At 43.7% G+C, this 15880-nt stretch overlaps 26 non-coding genes across 26 annotated transcripts; 8 read left to right on the forward strand and 18 right to left on the reverse strand.

Annotated features, from left to right (window-relative positions):
* Positions 1-587: 587 nt before the first annotated feature.
* trnaf-gaa (transfer RNA phenylalanine (anticodon GAA)) lies at positions 588-660 on the reverse strand. The gene has a single exon. It is a non-coding gene; the product is annotated as a tRNA-Phe (tRNA).
* Positions 661-1476: 816 nt separating this feature from the next.
* trnaf-gaa (transfer RNA phenylalanine (anticodon GAA)) lies at positions 1477-1549 on the reverse strand. Its single transcript has one exon. It is a non-coding gene; the product is annotated as a tRNA-Phe (tRNA).
* Positions 1550-1824: 275 nt separating this feature from the next.
* On the forward strand, positions 1825-1897 carry trnaa-ugc (transfer RNA alanine (anticodon UGC)). The gene has a single exon. It is a non-coding gene; the product is annotated as a tRNA-Ala (tRNA).
* Positions 1898-2365: 468 nt separating this feature from the next.
* trnaf-gaa (transfer RNA phenylalanine (anticodon GAA)) lies at positions 2366-2438 on the reverse strand. Its single transcript has one exon. It is a non-coding gene; the product is annotated as a tRNA-Phe (tRNA).
* An 816-nt stretch (positions 2439-3254) lies between these two features.
* On the reverse strand, positions 3255-3327 carry trnaf-gaa (transfer RNA phenylalanine (anticodon GAA)). The gene has a single exon. It is a non-coding gene; the product is annotated as a tRNA-Phe (tRNA).
* Positions 3328-3602: 275 nt separating this feature from the next.
* On the forward strand, positions 3603-3675 carry trnaa-ugc (transfer RNA alanine (anticodon UGC)). Its single transcript has one exon. It is a non-coding gene; the product is annotated as a tRNA-Ala (tRNA).
* Positions 3676-4143: 468 nt separating this feature from the next.
* trnaf-gaa (transfer RNA phenylalanine (anticodon GAA)) lies at positions 4144-4216 on the reverse strand. The gene has a single exon. It is a non-coding gene; the product is annotated as a tRNA-Phe (tRNA).
* An 816-nt stretch (positions 4217-5032) lies between these two features.
* Positions 5033-5105, reverse strand: trnaf-gaa (transfer RNA phenylalanine (anticodon GAA)). The gene has a single exon. It is a non-coding gene; the product is annotated as a tRNA-Phe (tRNA).
* A 275-nt stretch (positions 5106-5380) lies between these two features.
* trnaa-ugc (transfer RNA alanine (anticodon UGC)) lies at positions 5381-5453 on the forward strand. The gene has a single exon. It is a non-coding gene; the product is annotated as a tRNA-Ala (tRNA).
* A 468-nt stretch (positions 5454-5921) lies between these two features.
* On the reverse strand, positions 5922-5994 carry trnaf-gaa (transfer RNA phenylalanine (anticodon GAA)). Its single transcript has one exon. It is a non-coding gene; the product is annotated as a tRNA-Phe (tRNA).
* Positions 5995-6810: 816 nt separating this feature from the next.
* On the reverse strand, positions 6811-6883 carry trnaf-gaa (transfer RNA phenylalanine (anticodon GAA)). The gene has a single exon. It is a non-coding gene; the product is annotated as a tRNA-Phe (tRNA).
* Positions 6884-7158: 275 nt separating this feature from the next.
* On the forward strand, positions 7159-7231 carry trnaa-ugc (transfer RNA alanine (anticodon UGC)). The gene has a single exon. It is a non-coding gene; the product is annotated as a tRNA-Ala (tRNA).
* Positions 7232-7699: 468 nt separating this feature from the next.
* On the reverse strand, positions 7700-7772 carry trnaf-gaa (transfer RNA phenylalanine (anticodon GAA)). Its single transcript has one exon. It is a non-coding gene; the product is annotated as a tRNA-Phe (tRNA).
* A 275-nt stretch (positions 7773-8047) lies between these two features.
* Positions 8048-8120, forward strand: trnaa-ugc (transfer RNA alanine (anticodon UGC)). Its single transcript has one exon. It is a non-coding gene; the product is annotated as a tRNA-Ala (tRNA).
* A 468-nt stretch (positions 8121-8588) lies between these two features.
* On the reverse strand, positions 8589-8661 carry trnaf-gaa (transfer RNA phenylalanine (anticodon GAA)). Its single transcript has one exon. It is a non-coding gene; the product is annotated as a tRNA-Phe (tRNA).
* A 275-nt stretch (positions 8662-8936) lies between these two features.
* trnaa-ugc (transfer RNA alanine (anticodon UGC)) lies at positions 8937-9009 on the forward strand. The gene has a single exon. It is a non-coding gene; the product is annotated as a tRNA-Ala (tRNA).
* Positions 9010-9477: 468 nt separating this feature from the next.
* trnaf-gaa (transfer RNA phenylalanine (anticodon GAA)) lies at positions 9478-9550 on the reverse strand. The gene has a single exon. It is a non-coding gene; the product is annotated as a tRNA-Phe (tRNA).
* Positions 9551-10366: 816 nt separating this feature from the next.
* trnaf-gaa (transfer RNA phenylalanine (anticodon GAA)) lies at positions 10367-10439 on the reverse strand. The gene has a single exon. It is a non-coding gene; the product is annotated as a tRNA-Phe (tRNA).
* A 275-nt stretch (positions 10440-10714) lies between these two features.
* Positions 10715-10787, forward strand: trnaa-ugc (transfer RNA alanine (anticodon UGC)). The gene has a single exon. It is a non-coding gene; the product is annotated as a tRNA-Ala (tRNA).
* Positions 10788-11255: 468 nt separating this feature from the next.
* On the reverse strand, positions 11256-11328 carry trnaf-gaa (transfer RNA phenylalanine (anticodon GAA)). The gene has a single exon. It is a non-coding gene; the product is annotated as a tRNA-Phe (tRNA).
* An 816-nt stretch (positions 11329-12144) lies between these two features.
* Positions 12145-12217, reverse strand: trnaf-gaa (transfer RNA phenylalanine (anticodon GAA)). The gene has a single exon. It is a non-coding gene; the product is annotated as a tRNA-Phe (tRNA).
* Positions 12218-12492: 275 nt separating this feature from the next.
* Positions 12493-12565, forward strand: trnaa-ugc (transfer RNA alanine (anticodon UGC)). Its single transcript has one exon. It is a non-coding gene; the product is annotated as a tRNA-Ala (tRNA).
* A 468-nt stretch (positions 12566-13033) lies between these two features.
* Positions 13034-13106, reverse strand: trnaf-gaa (transfer RNA phenylalanine (anticodon GAA)). The gene has a single exon. It is a non-coding gene; the product is annotated as a tRNA-Phe (tRNA).
* Positions 13107-13922: 816 nt separating this feature from the next.
* On the reverse strand, positions 13923-13995 carry trnaf-gaa (transfer RNA phenylalanine (anticodon GAA)). The gene has a single exon. It is a non-coding gene; the product is annotated as a tRNA-Phe (tRNA).
* Positions 13996-14811: 816 nt separating this feature from the next.
* On the reverse strand, positions 14812-14884 carry trnaf-gaa (transfer RNA phenylalanine (anticodon GAA)). Its single transcript has one exon. It is a non-coding gene; the product is annotated as a tRNA-Phe (tRNA).
* An 816-nt stretch (positions 14885-15700) lies between these two features.
* Positions 15701-15773, reverse strand: trnaf-gaa (transfer RNA phenylalanine (anticodon GAA)). The gene has a single exon. It is a non-coding gene; the product is annotated as a tRNA-Phe (tRNA).
* Positions 15774-15880: the final 107 nt, after the last annotated feature.

Here is a 15880-nt window from a genome sequence, read left to right on the forward strand (position 1 = left end):
CGTAAGCTTTCCTTAAAACTCCAATCAAAAGGATAAACTCTTGAGAGGGGGATTAGCTCAAGTGGTAGAGCGCTAGCTTTGCATGCGAGAGGTAGTGGGATCGATGCCCACATTCTCCAAAGCTCTCTTACTGACTCCTTGCTTGCTTACGATAAGCATGAAGCAGCCAGCTCTAGTCTTAAGGGAATAATTTCATGACCTTCAAAGGTCTCTTAGAACATGGTCACTTTGGATTCCTCCAGCAAACAGTTGACATCTTTGCCACATCTCTTTTTACTTTTGGACAAAGGCTGTCCATAAGCCGAAGGAAGCAGAGGAAAGTCCAATTCAGTCAAAACTTAAGCATGTCGTGAAGTGGTACACCTATGCTTTTGGACAACGCGTACATGCAAGTTGACACCTACACATTTCCTTCTCCAAATGCTTTATCAGCAGATGAATTGAACATCTAGAGTCTCGAGTTCTGACAATCCCACTGTGAAATCTCACAACAAAACATCAAACAGTTTATGTCTGTTTATAATTTTTCAACAGAATGCACAGGTCATTCAAAAGCTGAGGCTTTCCACCTAGCTAGGTCGAATTCATGCCGAAACCCGGGATCGAACCAGGGACCTTTAGATCTTCAGTCTAACGCTCTCCCAACTGAGCTATTTCGGCAAGCTGCAGATAAACCACGTCGAGATGCAAACGAAACTTTATCAACGACTGTTACCTTTCCTTAGGTTCTTGCAACATGCTTTCACAGCGTAACGGTTTCGGCACAGTGAAATTCACGGACAGGTATGGCAAGACCTAATTTGGCAATGTTTATCATGATGCCAACATGAGAAAACCTTGTGGGTCCATGCTGGATTCGGTAATATTTCCTAGTCGGGCTGAGCTGATCCGTAAGCTTTCCTTAAAACTCCAATCAAAAGGATAAACTCTTGAGAGGGGGATTAGCTCAAGTGGTAGAGCGCTAGCTTTGCATGCGAGAGGTAGTGGGATCGATGCCCACATTCTCCAAAGCTCTCTTACTGACTCCTTGCTTGCTTACGATAAGCATGAAGCAGCCAGCTCTAGTCTTAAGGGAATAATTTCATGACCTTCAAAGGTCTCTTAGAACATGGTCACTTTGGATTCCTCCAGCAAACAGTTGACATCTTTGCCACATCTCTTTTTACTTTTGGACAAAGACTGTCCATAAGCCGAAGGAAGCAGAGGAAAGTCCAATTCAGTCAAAACTTAAGCATGTCGTGAAGTGGTACACCTATGCTTTTGGACAACGCGTACATGCAAGTTGACACCTACACATTTCCTTCTCCAAATGCTTTATCAGCAGATGAATTGAACATCTAGAGTCTCGAGTTCTGACAATCCCACTGTGAAATCTCACAACAAAACATCAAACAGTTTATGTCTGTTTATAATTTTTCAACAGAATGCACAGGTCATTCAAAAGCTGAGGCTTTCCGCCTAGCTAGGTCGAGTTCATGCCGAAACCCGGGATCGAACCAGGGACCTTTAGATCTTCAGTCTAACGCTCTCCCAACTGAGCTATTCCGGCAAGCTGCAGATAAACCATGTCGAGATGCAAACGAAACTTTATCAACGACTGTTACCTTTCCTTAGGTTCTTGCAACATGCTTTCACAGCGTAACGGTTTCGGCACAGTGAAATTCACGGACAGGTATGGCAAGACCTAATTTGGCAATGTTTATCATGATGCCAACATGAGAAAACCTTGTGGGTCAATGCTGGATTCGGTATTATTTCCTAGTCGGGCTGAGCTGATCCGTAAGCTTTCCTTAAAACTCCAATCAAAAGAATAAACTCTTGAGAGGGGGATTAGCTCAAGTGGTAGAGCGCTCGCTTTGCATGCGAGAGGTAGTGGGATCGATGCCCACATTCTCCAAAGCTCTCTTACTGACTCCTTGCTTGCTTACGATAAGCATGAAGCAGCCAGCTTTAGTCTTAAGGGAATAATTTCATGACCTTCAAAGGTCTCTTAGAACATGGTCACTTTGGATTCCTCCAGCAAACAGTTGACATCTTTGCCACATCTCTTTTTACTTTTGGACAAAGGCTGTCCATAAGCCGAAGGAAGCAGAGGAAAGTCCAATTCAGTCAAAACTTAAGCATGTCGTGAAGTGGTACACCTATGCTTTTGGACAACGCGTACATGCAAGTTGACACCTACACATTTCCTTCTCCAAATGCTTTATCAGCAGATGAATTGAACATCTAGAGTCTCGAGTTCTGACAATCCCACTGTGAAATCTCACAACAAAACATCAAACAGTTTATGTCTGTTTATAATTTTTCAACAGAATGCACAGGTCATTCAAAAGCTGAGGCTTTCCACCTAGCTAGGTCGAATTCATGCCGAAACCCGGGATCGAACCAGGGACCTTTAGATCTTCAGTCTAACGCTCTCCCAACTGAGCTATTTCGGCAAGCTGCAGATAAACCACGTCGAGATGCAAACGAAACTTTATCAACGACTGTTACCTTTCCTTAGGTTCTTGCAACATGCTTTCACAGCGTAACGGTTTCGGCACAGTGAAATTCACGGACAGGTATGGCAAGACCTAATTTGGCAATGTTTATCATGATGCCAACATGAGAAAACCTTGTGGGTCCATGCTGGATTCGGTAATATTTCCTAGTCGGGCTGAGCTGATCCGTAAGCTTTCCTTAAAACTCCAATCAAAAGGATAAACTCTTGAGAGGGGGATCAGCTCAAGTGGTAGAGCGCTAGCTTTGCATGCGACAGGTAGTGGGATCGATGCCCACATTCTCCAAAGCTCTCTTACTGACTCCTTGCTTGCTTACGATAAGCATGAAGCAGCCAGCTCTAGTCTTAAGGGAATCATTTCATGACCTTCAAAGGTCTCTTAGAACATGGTCACTTTGGATTCCTCCAGCAAACAGTTGAGATCTTTGCCACATCTCTTTTTACTTTTGGACAAAGACTGTCCATAAGCCGAAGGAAGCAGAGGAAAGTCCAATTCAGTCAAAACTTAAGCATGTCGTGAAGTGGTACACCTATGCTTTTGGACAACGCGTACATGCAAGTTGACACCTACACATTTCCTTCTCCAAATGCTTTATCAGCAGATGAATTGAACATCTAGAGTCTCGAGTTCTGACAATCCCACTGTGAAATCTCACAACAAAACATCAAACAGTTTATGTCTGTTTATAATTTTTCAACAGAATGCACAGGTCATTCAAAAGCTGAGGCTTTCCGCCTAGCTAGGTCGAGTTCATGCCGAAACCCGGGATCGAACCAGGGACCTTTAGATCTTCAGTCTAACGCTCGCCCAACTGAGCTATTTCGGCAAGCTGCAGATAAACCACGTCGAGATGCAAACGAAACTTTATCAACGACTGTTACCTTTCCTTAGGTTCTTGCAACATGCTTTCACAGCGTAACGGTTTCGGCACAGTGAAATTCACGGACAGGTACGGCAAGACCTAATTTGGCAATGTTTATCATGATGCCAACATGAGAAAACCTTGTGGGTCAATGCTGGATTCGGTATTATTTCCTAGTCGGGCTGAGCTGATCCGTAAGCTTTCCTTAAAACTCCAATCAAAAGAATAAACTCTTGAGAGGGGGATTAGCTCAAGTGGTAGAGCGCTCGCTTTGCATGCGAGAGGTAGTGGGATCGATGCCCACATTCTCCAAAGCTCTCTTACTGACTCCTTGCTTGCTTACGATAAGCATGAAGCAGCCAGCTCTAGTCTTAAGGGAATAATTTCATGACCTTCAAAGGTCTCTTAGAACATGGTCACTTTGGATTCCTCCAGCAAACAGTTGACATCTTTGCCACATCTCTTTTTACTTTTGGACAAAGGCTGTCCATAAGCCGAAGGAAGCAGAGGAAAGTCCAATTCAGTCAAAACTTAAGCATGTCGTGAAGTGGTACACCTATGCTTTTGGACAACGCGTACATGCAAGTTGACACCTACACATTTCCTTCTCCAAATGCTTTATCAGCAGATGAATTGAACATCTAGAGTCTCGAGTTCTGACAATCCCACTGTGAAATCTCACAACAAAACATCAAACAGTTTATGTCTGTTTATAATTTTTCAACAGAATGCACAGGTCATTCAAAAGCTGAGGCTTTCCACCTAGCTAGGTCGAATTCATGCCGAAACCCGGGATCGAACCAGGGACCTTTAGATCTTCAGTCTAACGCTCTCCCAACTGAGCTATTTCGGCAAGCTGCAGATAAACCACGTCGAGATGCAAACGAAACTTTATCAACGACTGTTACCTTTCCTTAGGTTCTTGCAACATGCTTTCACAGCGTAACGGTTTCGGCACAGTGAAATTCACGGACAGGTATGGCAAGACCTAATTTGGCAATGTTTATCATGATGCCAACATGAGAAAACCTTGTGGGTCCATGCTGGATTCGGTAATATTTCCTAGTCGGGCTGAGCTGATCCGTAAGCTTTCCTTAAAACTCCAATCAAAAGGATAAACTCTTGAGAGGGGGATTAGCTCAAGTGGTAGAGCGCTAGCTTTGCATGCGAGAGGTAGTGGGATCGATGCCCACATTCTCCAAAGCTCTCTTACTGACTCCTTGCTTGCTTACGATAAGCATGAAGCAGCCAGCTCTAGTCTTAAGGGAATAATTTCATGACCTTCAAAGGTCTCTTAGAACATGGTCACTTTGGATTCCTCCAGCAAACAGTTGACATCTTTGCCACATCTCTTTTTACTTTTGGACAAAGACTGTCCATAAGCCGAAGGAAGCAGAGGAAAGTCCAATTCAGTCAAAACTTAAGCATGTCGTGAAGTGGTACACCTATGCTTTTGGACAACGCGTACATGCAAGTTGACACCTACACATTTCCTTCTCCAAATGCTTTATCAGCAGATGAATTGAACATCTAGAGTCTCGAGTTCTGACAATCCCACTGTGAAATCTCACAACAAAACATCAAACAGTTTATGTCTGTTTATAATTTTTCAACAGAATGCACAGGTCATTCAAAAGCTGAGGCTTTCCGCCTAGCTAGGTCGAGTTCATGCCGAAACCCGGGATCGAACCAGGGACCTTTAGATCTTCAGTCTAACGCTCTCCCAACTGAGCTATTCCGGCAAGCTGCAGATAAACCATGTCGAGATGCAAACGAAACTTTATCAACGACTGTTACCTTTCCTTAGGTTCTTGCAACATGCTTTCACAGCGTAACGGTTTCGGCACAGTGAAATTCACGGACAGGTATGGCAAGACCTAATTTGGCAATGTTTATCATGATGCCAACATGAGAAAACCTTGTGGGTCAATGCTGGATTCGGTATTATTTCCTAGTCGGGCTGAGCTGATCCGTAAGCTTTCCTTAAAACTCCAATCAAAAGAATAAACTCTCGAGAGGGGGATTAGCTCAAGTGGTAGAGCGCTCGCTTTGCATGCGAGAGGTAGTGGGATCGATGCCCACATTCTCCAAAGCTCTCTTACTGACTCCTTGCTTGCTTACGATAAGCATGAAGCAGCCAGCTTTAGTCTTAAGGGAATAATTTCATGACCTTCAAAGGTCTCTTAGAACATGGTCACTTTGGATTCCTCCAGCAAACAGTTGACATCTTTGCCACATCTCTTTTTACTTTTGGACAAAGGCTGTCCATAAGCCGAAGGAAGCAGAGGAAAGTCCAATTCAGTCAAAACTTAAGCATGTCGTGAAGTGGTACACCTATGCTTTTGGACAACGCGTACATGCAAGTTGACACCTACACATTTCCTTCTCCAAATGCTTTATCAGCAGATGAATTGAACATCTAGAGTCTCGAGTTCTGACAATCCCACTGTGAAATCTCACAACAAAACATCAAACAGTTTATGTCTGTTTATAATTTTTCAACAGAATGCACAGGTCATTCAAAAGCTGAGGCTTTCCACCTAGCTAGGTCGAATTCATGCCGAAACCCGGGATCGAACCAGGGACCTTTAGATCTTCAGTCTAACGCTCTCCCAACTGAGCTATTTCGGCAAGCTGCAGATAAACCACGTCGAGATGCAAACGAAACTTTATCAACGACTGTTACCTTTCCTTAGGTTCTTGCAACATGCTTTCACAGCGTAACGGTTTCGGCACAGTGAAATTCACGGACAGGTATGGCAAGACCTAATTTGGCAATGTTTATCATGATGCCAACATGAGAAAACCTTGTGGGTCCATGCTGGATTCGGTAATATTTCCTAGTCGGGCTGAGCTGATCCGTAAGCTTTCCTTAAAACTCCAATCAAAAGGATAAACTCTTGAGAGGGGGATCAGCTCAAGTGGTAGAGCGCTAGCTTTGCATGCGACAGGTAGTGGGATCGATGCCCACATTCTCCAAAGCTCTCTTACTGACTCCTTGCTTGCTTACGATAAGCATGAAGCAGCCAGCTCTAGTCTTAAGGGAATCATTTCATGACCTTCAAAGGTCTCTTAGAACATGGTCACTTTGGATTCCTCCAGCAAACAGTTGACATCTTTGCCACATCTCTTTTTACTTTTGGACAAAGACTGTCCATAAGCCGAAGGAAGCAGAGGAAAGTCCAATTCAGTCAAAACTTAAGCATGTCGTGAAGTGGTACACCTATGCTTTTGGACAACGCGTACATGCAAGTTGACACCTACACATTTCCTTCTCCAAATGCTTTATCAGCAGATGAATTGAACATCTAGAGTCTCGAGTTCTGACAATCCCACTGTGAAATCTCACAACAAAACATCAAACAGTTTATGTCTGTTTATAATTTTTCAACAGAATGCACAGGTCATTCAAAAGCTGAGGCTTTCCGCCTAGCTAGGTCGAGTTCATGCCGAAACCCGGGATCGAACCAGGGACCTTTAGATCTTCAGTCTAACGCTCGCCCAACTGAGCTATTTCGGCAAGCTGCAGATAAACCACGTCGAGATGCAAACGAAACTTTATCAACGACTGTTACCTTTCCTTAGGTTCTTGCAACATGCTTTCACAGCGTAACGGTTTCGGCACAGTGAAATTCACGGACAGGTACGGCAAGACCTAATTTGGCAATGTTTATCATGATGCCAACATGAGAAAACCTTGTGGGTCAATGCTGGATTCGGTATTATTTCCTAGTCGGGCTGAGCTGATCCGTAAGCTTTCCTTAAAACTCCAATCAAAAGAATAAACTCTTGAGAGGGGGATTAGCTCAAGTGGTAGAGCGCTCGCTTTGCATGCGAGAGGTAGTGGGATCGATGCCCACATTCTCCAAAGCTCTCTTACTGACTCCTTGCTTGCTTACGATAAGCATGAAGCAGCCAGCTTTAGTCTTAAGGGAATAATTTCATGACCTTCAAAGGTCTCTTAGAACATGGTCACTTTGGATTCCTCCAGCAAACAGTTGACATCTTTGCCACATCTCTTTTTACTTTTGGACAAAGGCTGTCCATAAGCCGAAGGAAGCAGAGGAAAGTCCAATTCAGTCAAAACTTAAGCATGTCGTGAAGTGGTACACCTATGCTTTTGGACAACGCGTACATGCAAGTTGACACCTACACATTTCCTTCTCCAAATGCTTTATCAGCAGATGAATTGAACATCTAGAGTCTCGAGTTCTGACAATCCCACTGTGAAATCTCACAACAAAACATCAAACAGTTTATGTCTGTTTATAATTTTTCAACAGAATGCACAGGTCATTCAAAAGCTGAGGCTTTCCGCCTAGCTAGGTCGAGTTCATGCCGAAACCCGGGATCGAACCAGGGACCTTTAGATCTTCAGTCTAACGCTCTCCCAACTGAGCTATTTCGGCAAGCTGCAGATAAACCACGTCGAGATGCAAACGAAACTTTATCAACGACTGTTACCTTTCCTTAGGTTCTTGCAACATGCTTTCACAGCGTAACGGTTTCGGCACAGTGAAATTCACGGACAGGTACGGCAAGACCTAATTTGGCAATGTTTATCATGATGCCAACATGAGAAAACCTTGTGGGTCAATGCTGGATTCGGTATTATTTCCTAGTCGGGCTGAGCTGATCCGTAAGCTTTCCTTAAAACTCCAATCAAAAGAATAAACTCTTGAGAGGGGGATTAGCTCAAGTGGTAGAGCGCTCGCTTTGCATGCGAGAGGTAGTGGGATCGATGCCCACATTCTCCAAAGCTCTCTTACTGACTCCTTGCTTGCTTACGATAAGCATGAAGCAGCCAGCTTTAGTCTTAAGGGAATAATTTCATGACCTTCAAAGGTCTCTTAGAACATGGTCACTTTGGATTCCTCCAGCAAACAGTTGACATCTTTGCCACATCTCTTTTTACTTTTGGACAAAGGCTGTCCATAAGCCGAAGGAAGCAGAGGAAAGTCCAATTCAGTCAAAACTTAAGCATGTCGTGAAGTGGTACACCTATGCTTTTGGACAACGCGTACATGCAAGTTGACACCTACACATTTCCTTCTCCAAATGCTTTATCAGCAGATGAATTGAACATCTAGAGTCTCGAGTTCTGACAATCCCACTGTGAAATCTCACAACAAAACATCAAACAGTTTATGTCTGTTTATAATTTTTCAACAGAATGCACAGGTCATTCAAAAGCTGAGGCTTTCCGCCTAGCTAGGTCGAGTTCATGCCGAAACCCGGGATCGAACAAGGGACCTTTAGATCTTCAGTCTAACGCTCTCCCAACTGAGCTATTTCGGCAAGCTGCAGATAAACCACGTCGAGATGCAAACGAAAATTTATCAACGACTGTTACCTTTCCTTAGGTTCTTGCAACATGCTTTCACAGCGTAACGGTTTCGGCACAGTGAAATTCACGGACAGGTATGGCAAGACCTAATTTGGCAATGTTTATCATGATGCCAACATGAGAAAACCTTGTGGGTCAATGCTGGATTCGGTATTATTTCCTAGTCGGGCTGAGCTGATCCGTAAGCTTTCCTTAAAACTCCAATCAAAAGAATAAACTCTTGAGAGGGGGATTAGCTCAAGTGGTAGAGCGCTCGCTTTGCATGCGAGAGGTAGTGGGATCGATGCCCACATTCTCCAAAGCTCTCTTACTGACTCCTTGCTTACTTACGATAAGCATGAAGCAGCCAGCTTTAGTCTTAAGGGAATAATTTCATGACCTTCAAAGGTCTCTTAGAACATGGTCACTTTGGATTCCTCCAGCAAACAGTTGACATCTTTGCCACATCTCTTTTTACTTTTGGACAAAGGCTGTCCATAAGCCGAAGGAAGCAGAGGAAAGTCCAATTCAGTCAAAACTTAAGCATGTCGTGAAGTGGTACACCTATGCTTTTGGACAACGCGTACATGCAAGTTGACACCTACACATTTCCTTCTCCAAATGCTTTATCAGCAGATGAATTGAACATCTAGAGTCTCGAGTTCTGACAATCCCACTGTGAAATCTCACAACAAAACATCAAACAGTTTATGTCTGTTTATAATTTTTCAACAGAATGCACAGGTCATTCAAAAGCTGAGGCTTTCCACCTAGCTAGGTCGAATTCATGCCGAAACCCGGGATCGAACCAGGGACCTTTAGATCTTCAGTCTAACGCTCTCCCAACTGAGCTATTTCGGCAAGCTGCAGATAAACCACGTCGAGATGCAAACGAAACTTTATCAACGACTGTTACCTTTCCTTAGGTTCTTGCAACATGCTTTCACAGCGTAACGGTTTCGGCACAGTGAAATTCACGGACAGGTATGGCAAGACCTAATTTGGCAATGTTTATCATGATGCCAACATGAGAAAACCTTGTGGGTCCATGCTGGATTCGGTAATATTTCCTAGTCGGGCTGAGCTGATCCGTAAGCTTTCCTTAAAACTCCAATCAAAAGGATAAACTCTTGAGAGGGGGATTAGCTCAAGTGGTAGAGCGCTAGCTTTGCATGCGAGAGGTAGTGGGATCGATGCCCACATTCTCCAAAGCTCTCTTACTGACTCCTTGCTTGCTTACGATAAGCATGAAGCAGCCAGCTCTAGTCTTAAGGGAATCATTTCATGACCTTCAAAGGTCTCTTAGAACATGGTCACTTTGGATTCCTCCAGCAAACAGTTGACATCTTTGCCACATCTCTTTTTACTTTTGGACAAAGACTGTCCATAAGCCGAAGGAAGCAGAGGAAAGTCCAATTCAGTCAAAACTTAAGCATGTCGTGAAGTGGTACACCTATGCTTTTGGACAACGCGTACATGCAAGTTGACACCTACACATTTCCTTCTCCAAATGCTTTATCAGCAGATGAATTGAACATCTAGAGTCTCGAGTTCTGACAATCCCACTGTGAAATCTCACAACAAAACATCAAACAGTTTATGTCTGTTTATAATTTTTCAACAGAATGCACAGGTCATTCAAAAGCTGAGGCTTTCCGCCTAGCTAGGTCGAGTTCATGCCGAAACCCGGGATCGAACAAGGGACCTTTAGATCTTCAGTCTAACGCTCTCCCAACTGAGCTATTTCGGCAAGCTGCAGATAAACCACGTCGAGATGCAAACGAAAATTTATCAACGACTGTTACCTTTCCTTAGGTTCTTGCAACATGCTTTCACAGCGTAACGGTTTCGGCACAGTGAAATTCACGGACAGGTATGGCAAGACCTAATTTGGCAATGTTTATCATGATGCCAACATGAGAAAACCTTGTGGGTCAATGCTGGATTCGGTATTATTTCCTAGTCGGGCTGAGCTGATCCGTAAGCTTTCCTTAAAACTCCAATCAAAAGAATAAACTCTTGAGAGGGGGATTAGCTCAAGTGGTAGAGCGCTCGCTTTGCATGCGAGAGGTAGTGGGATCGATGCCCACATTCTCCAAAGCTCTCTTACTGACTCCTTGCTTACTTACGATAAGCATGAAGCAGCCAGCTTTAGTCTTAAGGGAATAATTTCATGACCTTCAAAGGTCTCTTAGAACATGGTCACTTTGGATTCCTCCAGCAAACAGTTGACATCTTTGCCACATCTCTTTTTACTTTTGGACAAAGGCTGTCCATAAGCCGAAGGAAGCAGAGGAAAGTCCAATTCAGTCAAAACTTAAGCATGTCGTGAAGTGGTACACCTATGCTTTTGGACAACGCGTACATGCAAGTTGACACCTACACATTTCCTTCTCCAAATGCTTTATCAGCAGATGAATTGAACATCTAGAGTCTCGAGTTCTGACAATCCCACTGTGAAATCTCACAACAAAACATCAAACAGTTTATGTCTGTTTATAATTTTTCAACAGAATGCACAGGTCATTCAAAAGCTGAGGCTTTCCACCTAGCTAGGTCGAATTCATGCCGAAACCCGGGATCGAACCAGGGACCTTTAGATCTTCAGTCTAACGCTCTCCCAACTGAGCTATTTCGGCAAGCTGCAGATAAACCACGTCGAGATGCAAACGAAACTTTATCAACGACTGTTACCTTTCCTTAGGTTCTTGCAACATGCTTTCACAGCGTAACGGTTTCGGCACAGTGAAATTCACGGACAGGTATGGCAAGACCTAATTTGGCAATGTTTATCATGATGCCAACATGAGAAAACCTTGTGGGTCCATGCTGGATTCGGTAATATTTCCTAGTCGGGCTGAGCTGATCCGTAAGCTTTCCTTAAAACTCCAATCAAAAGGATAAACTCTTGAGAGGGGGATTAGCTCAAGTGGTAGAGCGCTAGCTTTGCATGCGAGAGGTAGTGGGATCGATGCCCACATTCTCCAAAGCTCTCTTACTGACTCCTTGCTTGCTTACGATAAGCATGAAGCAGCCAGCTCTAGTCTTAAGGGAATCATTTCATGACCTTCAAAGGTCTCTTAGAACATGGTCACTTTGGATTCCTCCAGCAAACAGTTGACATCTTTGCCACATCTCTTTTTACTTTTGGACAAAGACTGTCCATAAGCCGAAGGAAGCAGAGGAAAGTCCAATTCAGTCAAAACTTAAGCATGTCGTGAAGTGGTACACCTATGCTTTTGGACAACGCGTACATGCAAGTTGACACCTACACATTTCCTTCTCCAAATGCTTTATCAGCAGATGAATTGAACATCTAGAGTCTCGAGTTCTGACAATCCCACTGTGAAATCTCACAACAAAACATCAAACAGTTTATGTCTGTTTATAATTTTTCAACAGAATGCACAGGTCATTCAAAAGCTGAGGCTTTCCGCCTAGCTAGGTCGAGTTTATGGCGAAACCCGGGATCGAACCAGGGACCTTTAGATCTTCAGTCTAACGCTCTCCCAACTGAGCTATTTCGGCAAGCTGCAGATAAACCACGTCGAGATGCAAACAAAACTTTATCAACGACTGTTACCTTTCCTTAGGTTCTTGCAACATGCTTTCACAGCGTAACGGTTTCGGCACAGTGAAATTCACGGACAGGTACGGCAAGACCTAATTTGGCAATGTTTATCATGATGCCAACATGAGAAAACCTTGTGGGTCAATGCTGGATTCGGTATTATTTCCTAGTCGGGCTGAGCTGATCCGTAAGCTTTCCTTAAAACTCCAATCAAAAGAATAAACTCTTGAGAGGGGGATTAGCTCAAGTGGTAGAGCGCTCGCTTTGCATGCGAGAGGTAGTGGGATCGATGCCCACATTCTCCAAAGCTCTCTTACTGACTCCTTGCTTGCTTACGATAAGCATGAAGCAGCCAGCTTTAGTCTTAAGGGAATAATTTCATGACCTTCAAAGGTCTCTTAGAACATGGTCACTTTGGATTCCTCCAGCAAACAGTTGACATCTTTGCCACATCTCTTTTTACTTTTGGACAAAGGCTGTCCATAAGCCGAAGGAAGCAGAGGAAAGTCCAATTCAGTCAAAACTTAAGCATGTCGTGAAGTGGTACACCTATGCTTTTGGACAACGCGTACATGCAAGTTGACACCTACACATTTCCTTCTCCAAATGCTTTATCAGCAGATGAATTGAACATCTAGAGTCTCGAGTTCTGACAATCCCACTGTGAAATCTCACAACAAAACATCAAACAGTTTATGTCTGTTTATAATTTTTCAACAGAATGCACAGGTCATTCAAAAGCTGAGGCTTTCCACCTAGCTAGGTCGAATTCATGCCGAAACCCGGGATCGAACCAGGGACCTTTAGATCTTCAGTCTAACGCTCTCCCAAATGAGCTATTTCGGCAAGCTGCAGATAAACCACGTCGAGATGCAAACGAAACTTTATCAACGACTGTTACCTTTCCTTAGGTTCTTGCAACATGCTTTCACAGCGTAACGGTTTCGGCACAGTGAAATTCACGGACAGGTATGGCAAGACCTAATTTGGCAATGTTTATCATGATGCCAACATGAGAAAACCTTGTGGGTCCATGCTGGATTCGGTATTATTTCCTAGTCGGGCTGAGCTGATCCGTAAGCTTTCCCTAAAACTCCAATCAAAAGGATAAACTCTTGAGAGGGGGATTAGCTCAAGTGGTAGAGCGCTAGCTTTGCATGCGAGAGGTAGTGGGATCGATGCCCACATTCTCCAAAGCTCTCTTACTGACTCCTTGCTTGCTTACGATAAGCATGAAGCAGCCAGCTTTAGTCTTAAGGGAATAATTTCATGACCTTCAAAGGTCTCTTAGAACATGGTCACTTTGGATTCCTCCAGCAAACAGTTGACATCTTTGCCACATCTCTTTTTACTTTTGGACAAAGGCTGTCCATAAGCCGAAGGAAGCAGAGGAAAGTCCAATTCAGTCAAAACTTAAGCATGTCGTGAAGTGGTACACCTATGCTTTTGGACAACGCGTACATGCAAGTTGACACCTACACATTTCCTTCTCCAAATGCTTTATCAGCAGATGAATTGAACATCTAGAGTCTCGAGTTCTGACAATCCCACTGTGAAATCTCACAACAAAACATCAAACAGTTTATGTCTGTTTATAATTTTTCAACAGAATGCACAGGTCATTCAAAAGCTGAGGCTTTCCGCCTAGCTAGGTCAAATTCATGCCGAAACCCGGGATCGAACCAGGGACCTTTAGATCTTCAGTCTAACGCTCTCCCAAATGAGCTATTTCGGCAAGCTGCAGATAAACCACGTCGAGATGCAAACGAAACTTTATCAACGACTGTTACCTTTCCTTAGGTTCTTGCAACATGCTTTCACAGCGTAATGGTTTCGGCACAGTGAAATTCACGGACAGGTATGGCAAGACCTAATTTGGCAATGTTTATCATGATGCCAACATGAGAAAACCTTGTGGGTCCATGCTGGATTCGGTATTATTTCCTAGTCGGGCTGAGCTGATCCGTAAGCTTTCCTTAAAACTCCAATCAAAAGAATAAACTCTTGAGAGGGGGATTAGCTCAAGTGGTAGAGCGCTAGCTTTGCATGCGAGAGGTAGTGGGATCGATGCCCACATTCTCCAAAGCTCTCTTACTGACTCCTTGCTTGCTTACGATAAGCATGAAGCAGCCAGCTCTAGTCTTAAGGGAATCATTTCATGACCTTCAAAGGTCTCTTAGAACATGGTCACTTTGGATTCCTCCAGCAAACAGTTGACATCTTTGCCACATCTCTTTTTACTTTTGGACAAAGACTGTCCATGAGCCGAAGGAAGCAGAGGAAAGTCCAATTCAGTCAAAACTTAAGCATGTCGTGAAGTGGTACACCTATGCTTTTGGACAACGCGTACATGCAAGTTGACACCTACACATTTCCTTCTCCAAATGCTTTATCAGCAGATGAATTGAACATCTAGAGTCTCGAGTTCTGACAATCCCACTGTGAAATCTCACAACAAAACATCAAACAGTTTATGTCTGTTTATAATTTTTCAACAGAATGCACAGGTCATTCAAAAGCTGAGGCTTTCCGCCTAGCTAGGTCAAATTCATGCCGAAACCCAGGATCGAACCAGGGACCTTTAGATCTTCAGTCTAACGCTCTCCCAAATGAGCTATTTCGGCAAGCTGCAGATAAACCACGTCGAGATGCAAACGAAACTTTATCAACGACTGTTACCTTTCCTTAGGTTCTTGCAACATGCTTTCACAGCGTAATGGTTTCGGCACAGTGAAATTCACGGACAGGTATGGCAAGACCTAATTTGGCAATGTTTATCATGATGCCAACATGAGAAAACCTTGTGGGTCCATGCTGGATTCGGTATTATTTCCTAGTCGGGCTGAGCTGATCCGTAAGCTTTCCTTAAAACTCCAATCAAAAGAATAAACTCTTGAGAGGGGGATTAGCTCAAGTGGTAGAGCGCTAGCTTTGCATGCGAGAGGTAGTGGGATCGATGCCCACATTCTCCAAAGCTCTCTTACTGACTCCTTGCTTGCTTACGATAAGCATGAAGCAGCCAGCTCTAGTCTTAAGGGAATCATTTCATGACCTTCAAAGGTCTCTTAGAACATGGTCACTTTGGATTCCTCCAGCAAACAGTTGACATCTTTGCCACATCTCTTTTTACTTTTGGACAAAGACTGTCCATGAGCCGAAGGAAGCAGAGGAAAGTCCAATTCAGTCAAAACTTAAGCATGTCGTGAAGTGGTACACCTATGCTTTTGGACAACGCGTACATGCAAGTTGACACCTACACATTTCCTTCTCCAAATGCTTTATCAGCAGATGAATTGAACATCTAGAGTCTCGAGTTCTGACAATCCCACTGTGAAATCTCACAACAAAACATCAAACAGTTTATGTCTGTTTATAATTTTTCAACAGAATGCACAGGTCATTCAAAAGCTGAGGCTTTCCGCCTAGCTAGGTCGAGTTCATGCCGAAACCCGGGATCAAACCAGGGACCTTTAGATCTTCAGTCTAACGCTCTCCCAACTGAGCTATTTCGGCAAGCTGCAGATAAACCACGTCGAGATGCAAACGAAACTTTATCAACGACTGTTACCTTTCCTTAGGTTCTTGCAACATGCTTTCACAGCGTAACGGTTTCGGCACAG

This window comes from Brachyhypopomus gauderio, unplaced genomic scaffold (assembly GCF_052324685.1).
Source record: "Brachyhypopomus gauderio isolate BG-103 unplaced genomic scaffold, BGAUD_0.2 sc90, whole genome shotgun sequence".
Classification (NCBI taxonomy): Eukaryota; Metazoa; Chordata; class Actinopteri; order Gymnotiformes; family Hypopomidae; genus Brachyhypopomus; species Brachyhypopomus gauderio.